Below are 6000 nucleotides of genomic sequence, written 5' to 3'. Positions count from 1 at the left end.
TATTTACTTTTATATTTCCAGATGGAACCGGATTCTGCTGGTTATGAAGATAGAGCAACATTAAAAAATATAGCTTAATTTATTTCACTGTCAGATACAGATGATCTGCAAATCGAAATAACTTGTCGCTTTAAATTGGTACTGGCTATGCTTTCAATTGAGAAATGTTTTGCTATATAGTTTTCGAGAAATCGACGGGTGGGTTTAATCAACTGTTGTCTTTCGCGACCAGAGAGATTGAATTGGTTATTTTAACTTACTACAGTATATTCGATTTAATTCGAACTCCAAGGCGATACGAAAACAATTCGAACTATCCAAAATTCGAATTAACCAAAATATGCGTCACTGAAGATGGTTTCAATGAGAATAAACTTCTACTTCGAATTATCAAACTTCGAATTAAAAAGAGCTCAACGTATTTCGTAGATCTATAAATAAGAAAATTTGTCATTACAAGTACGGTACTAAAGTGCGTCCAGTTCCTTGCGAGGCCGAGAGATCGTGAGAAGTGTGGCGGGCGGCGCTAGCGGAGATGCCGACATTTTCGGCCAGTAACGTCCCGCTTATTTTTATGAATATATCTTTAGCATGCAGATATTAATATAAATATTGCAAAACGAGCACTAACCTGTGTTATACGAGTTCTTCAAAGTGATGTCCACCTACATTCACACATTCCTGGCATCGTTTGATCAAAATTTGATTCACACGCAAAAGTTCTTCTTCCGAAATTCTTCCAAGTTCTGCCCTTATATGTAGTATTGTCTTTTAGTTCCTCGATACTATGAGGTTTATTTCGGTAGACTCTATTTTTTAAGGTTCCCCACAAATAGTAATTTCGTCGATTTTTAATCAGTTACAATCCGTCGTTTTTGCTTAGGGGTTCTAAAATTTAACGATCCAGTTTCTCGTAATGTAAGGACAAAACGTCTAACCATCTCTCTACCTGGAGGTGAAACGCCAGGGAACTTCCTTGTAAATTGCCTACATACGTCTCGACACGAGTCTGTTTTCACGTAAGTGTCATACATAAAAATTCTTTGTTCTAACGTGAACTTTGCGGCTGCCATTTCAATCGCCTCACTTACACACAACATACACACACTGCAATTACACAAGTAAGTAGCACGGCAAGTAACCAAAAACACACTCTTTCACACAGTGCGAAATTAACACGCTCTTGGTTGAAGGTCTGTTCCTCACTCAATTCGCAGTTCTGTCCAGGGCATCTGTAGTCGCGAAGGAAAGAACAACTCAAGCTCGGAGAACTTTCAGATTGTAAACAATGCTCACGGAAACCATTGACTTTTAACGGTTTAGTCTGCAACATAATCTTCATAAAGTGTTGCACATTCTAAATCTCCAAACGATTAAGAGCGAGCAAAACGCTTTCGAGGGTAAACTTAAGCGGGACGTTACTGGTCGAAAATGTCAGCATCTCCGCTGACGCCGCCCGCTACACTTATCTCGATCTCTCGGCGTCGCAAGAAACTGGATGCACGGTACTATCGGATTAAAAATTACAGATACTCGAGTTCGGACCCCACCGCTGGAGCAGCCCGAATTTTCCGGGTCTTTCTTGTCGCACAACAGTTTTCCTAGCTTATGTTCTGACGTCAGACGAAAAATGCCTACGAAGTTAGGTTAGGTCTGTTAGGTTAGGTTCCAGTAGCATAAATAGAATGAAAAATTATTATTTAGGCTAAGATTACTACACGTAGCTAGCATAACCTAACAACGTAGGCATTTAGCCTGAAATTAAAAAGCTTTCTCCGGTGACTCCAGAACACAAGGTTGCTCAAGTGTTGGGCGATATGTGTGAGACCAGAATTGTCCGCGGTTCAAAGACATCGCTGTGTGCATTGTTGTTACGTTCTGCATACAGCTTTACTCCGCTGAATAAAACGTATCGTACCCAAGGTATTGGGTAAGAAGTTTAAAGTCTTAGCATAGCAGGTAGCAGAGATAGGAATGCTGAATAAGTAATCAGACAAAGGTCGGGTGATTGACTTGGAAGGCGTATGTGTCATGAGCAGTGGCGATTTCTCTGGGTGTGTAAGTCGTGTGTCAACGGCCAAAGGAAAATGAAATAAAGAAGAAAGTATCTGTACTTTTATAAATTACGATTTTGAGCGTTTTTCTTCAATTGTCAGTGTCGAGCGCCCGATAGTTTTCGAACGCGGCACACCGCGCATTTGTTGTCAGGCAGGCAGATCGGTCCCGGACTACAAGGACGTTGGAGAGGAAATACAACGTCTTACCACTGCCAAAACATAGGATGACCGCGCATGCGCACCCTGCCACCAATCACCATGGTTATCTTCTCAAGGGGTCAAGGCGTTGTATTTGTTTCCAACGCTTTGACTTTCATTCATCCCGCGTTCCGCGTTGTTTTGCTCGTAATTGTTGTGCATTATTTTTTAAACGTGTGGTGTGAAGTGATGTGATTATTTTAAGATGGAGAATAGTGAAAGTGATGTGCAAAAGTACTTAAATAATTAATTCTCTTCGCTTTCGTATTCAGAGAAGAAACAAGTGATTGACATTGGTCGCCCATGTCCGAATCACACGATGTCAACATGTGTTAAAGGAAAAAGTGGTGCTGGAAAAGGTTTTGAGAGACATTTTCGAAAATAACTCTATGAACTTTCAGACTGGCTTTGCGGGTGTGATGTGGTGAATAAATTTTACTGTTGGACATGTTTATTATTCTAGCCTAAAAAAGGTGTTGGGAATTATCAAGGGTATGCGGATTTGAATCATCTTAATACTACAGTGAGAAAACATAGCGAGTCTGAATTGCATCTTTATAGTTTCTTTAAATTTAGTAGTTTTTTGCCACCCCTACTAGAATTTACGTTCTTTTGGATACTCAACGAAAAGCTGAAATAGAGCTACACAATGAAAAGTAAAAGAGAACAGGGAAATATTAAAGAGGTTGATTAACGCCGTCTGCTATTTAGCAAAGCAAGAACTGCCATTCCGAGGCCATGAGGAAAATGCAGCATCTCTAAATAAGGGCAATTACATGGAATTCCTTATTGCAAGTGCCGAGGCATTCAAAATGATTTAATAAATTTAGTTTCGGATGTTCTGAGAGATGAAATCTACAATGAAATTCAAAACACAGACTCTGTGGTTATCATGGTCCATGAAACATCAGACATTACCAAAAAATCTCAGGTGTCAACAGTGTTACGTTTTTTTTCGGTCTCACAGAAAAAAGTCATTGAAAAATTTCTTGGATTTATGTAGGGAGCCTGGTCAGTAACTAAAACAACAACTTTTTCGAACTGAATTCCACCGGGCCACAGTTTTTGACAGAAATCCATAAATGACTGCATCACTGTACTGGCATTGGTTTTCTGCAACTCATACATGTTTAGTAACATGGGCTTAACTTCCTCACCTGTCAGAGGAAAAACCAAAATGTTCAAAACATATCGTTGCATTGAGTCTGTCATCTCATCCAGAATGACACCTACCTAGGTATATTGCCGTCTGCCACACTTATCTCGATCTCTCGGCCTCGCAATGAACTGGATGCACGGTACTCTCGGATTAAAAAATATAGATACTCGAGTTCGGACCCCACCGCACGCATTGTCTCGCTGGAGCAGCCCGAATTTTCTTTCTTGTCGCGCAACAGTTTTGCTAGCTTGCGTTCTGACGTCAGACGAGAAATGCCTACGAGGTTAGGTTAAGTTCCATTAGCATAAATACAATGAAAATTATTATTTAGGCTAAGAGAACTACACGTAGCTAGCCTAACGGTGACGCCAGAACACACGGTTGCTCAAGTGTTGTGCGATAAGTGAGACCAGAATTTTCCACGGTTCAACGGCATCGCTGTGTGCATTCTTGTCACTTTCTGCGTACAGCTTTACTCCGCTGAATAAAAATCAGTATAAAATCGGTTTCGAAATATGAATTGACAATGATAATTAATTTTAAAAACAGATGCAAAAAGCTTACAAACAAGACCAATATTGTATTTGTAGGGCTACCCAATAGTAAGAAAACGTTGTGTCGCAAAATTGCTAAAAACTGTTTTTTCACAAATTGTGAAAACCTGAAATGAAATAATTGTGTTTAAAACCTTTCTGCCTGTCCCCTTCTAAAATTTCATAACGATCGGACAATCCGTTGGTGATTTACACAATTTCAAAGAGAGCGATCGTTTGCAAAACCAAAAAAAGGTCCTTTTCTCGTTCTCACGGCCATAAAAAATACAAGGCATACTCGAAAAAAAATGTGGTTGTCGTAGATTAACGCAGAATTGAATAAGCTAAATATTCGTATAAATGTCTTTTATGTAGGTCTATTGTTAATTCTTAATTGGAGTCCAAACTGGAGTACCTTTCATTTTTAATCCGATAGTAGTCAAGGACAGACGGAGGGACGTAACCAGAGCATGAGACTACTTGTGCAGTAAGGGAAGTACTCCACAATGAATAACAAGGTGAACACTGAGTATGCATGTGGGTGTAGAGCTACTTCAGATGACTGGTCTGGTATTGCATTTCAGTAGTGAACCGAATCGTTTCAAGATGGCGGAAGAATAATCGAATTTTCCTATATTGTTGGCTTCAAATCACTGACTGGGCTTTATTTATGGGGTACAAACTGACAGTAATTTTAGAGCATAATTTGCGGTACAACGTTGTTAATGAACTTTCCAACTTTAATGCGTACTTGAGGAGGGATGTGGGGACTAAATATTACACATGTTAATTTCATTTTTGTTACTCACCGTCGCTTTCTTCTACTCTTGGCTAATGGCGAAGATGAGGATTCGTGATGATATGAAATTGATGAAGCGACTGTCGCAAAGGACCAGACCGGAACTATAGGGCTAGGGGTTTTACCTGGCACGGCTCCCGCCGAAACCTCCTCCGTCGTCTGCAGGACGTTGTTGCCACTGATTTCGGCGCAAGCGAGCAAACATGGCGACAGGCCGGACTGCGAGCGGTCATTTGCGGGTGCAAGCACAGATGTCTCCGCCACCAGAACATTCACGTCCTTGACAACGTGGCAACAAAGGACACGCGAAGGAAGCGGCGACCCCTGGTAGGCAGAAGACAAAGCAAGTGCTGTCTCCAAGGCTTATGCCAATGGTTGAAAACACTCACGTGACGCCCGGGAAAATCGGCTAGCAGAACAAAATCTACGGTCTGGCGCGAACTGTACCAGGATAAACCTTCTGCTCTAGAGTACCCTGAGCTTCCGGCGCTGTAGTGTAGTTTTACTCTGAAATTCAGGAGCGAAATATGGTGCTGTATTTGCCATAGTGTTTCAATACGGCTTACAAGAAACCGGTTTTCCCTATCCTAATACGACCGAAAGTTCTCTTTATATTTTAGACTAAATTTTCGTAGAATTTGTTTATTTTATTTATTTGTTACGTCTTCTTTATCATGGTGAAGTTAAGGCTTTGCAGCCATTTCTACCACTTAACAATGTTTACATAGAAATTTTAGTTTGTGGAAATTGGAAAACATCATTTAAACCATTACATAAAAAGGAAAATATTGAAAACAAAGAAAGAAAAATATAAAATTACAAAAGAAGGAAAAGTAAAACTACATACGAGAATGAAAGTCTAACCTATACTCACGGACATACAACAAACACACAGACACATACATACGCTTACATATTCATGGCAGTAATTAGGAATTTAAAATACTACGTTGAATAAGGGGTTTCTGTGTTTTTCTGCACTTGAATGTATTCATTTTGTCACTAACGTATAAGCTTGCACTAATGTGTTAATTATTTGTGCTAAATAACAAATGTTTTAATTGTGTCTTAAAGACGTATGCTGAACATGCGTTCCGAATTTCGAGGAGCAGTAAGTTCCAAAGACGAGAAGTGGAAAAGGTGAAGGATTTTGAATAAGAATTTGAGTAGTTGAGTTCTATCGCGCGATCTGTTGTCAAGGCTGTGTGATTCGGAAAGCCTTGAGAATCTGCTCGAGAGATAAGCCGGTTCTTT

This window comes from Lepisma saccharinum, chromosome 23 (genome assembly GCF_977018435.1).
Source record: "Lepisma saccharinum chromosome 23, izLepSacc3.1, whole genome shotgun sequence".
Taxonomy (NCBI): Eukaryota; Metazoa; Arthropoda; class Insecta; order Zygentoma; family Lepismatidae; genus Lepisma; species Lepisma saccharinum.
Note: the sequence above shows the minus strand (reverse complement) of the source record.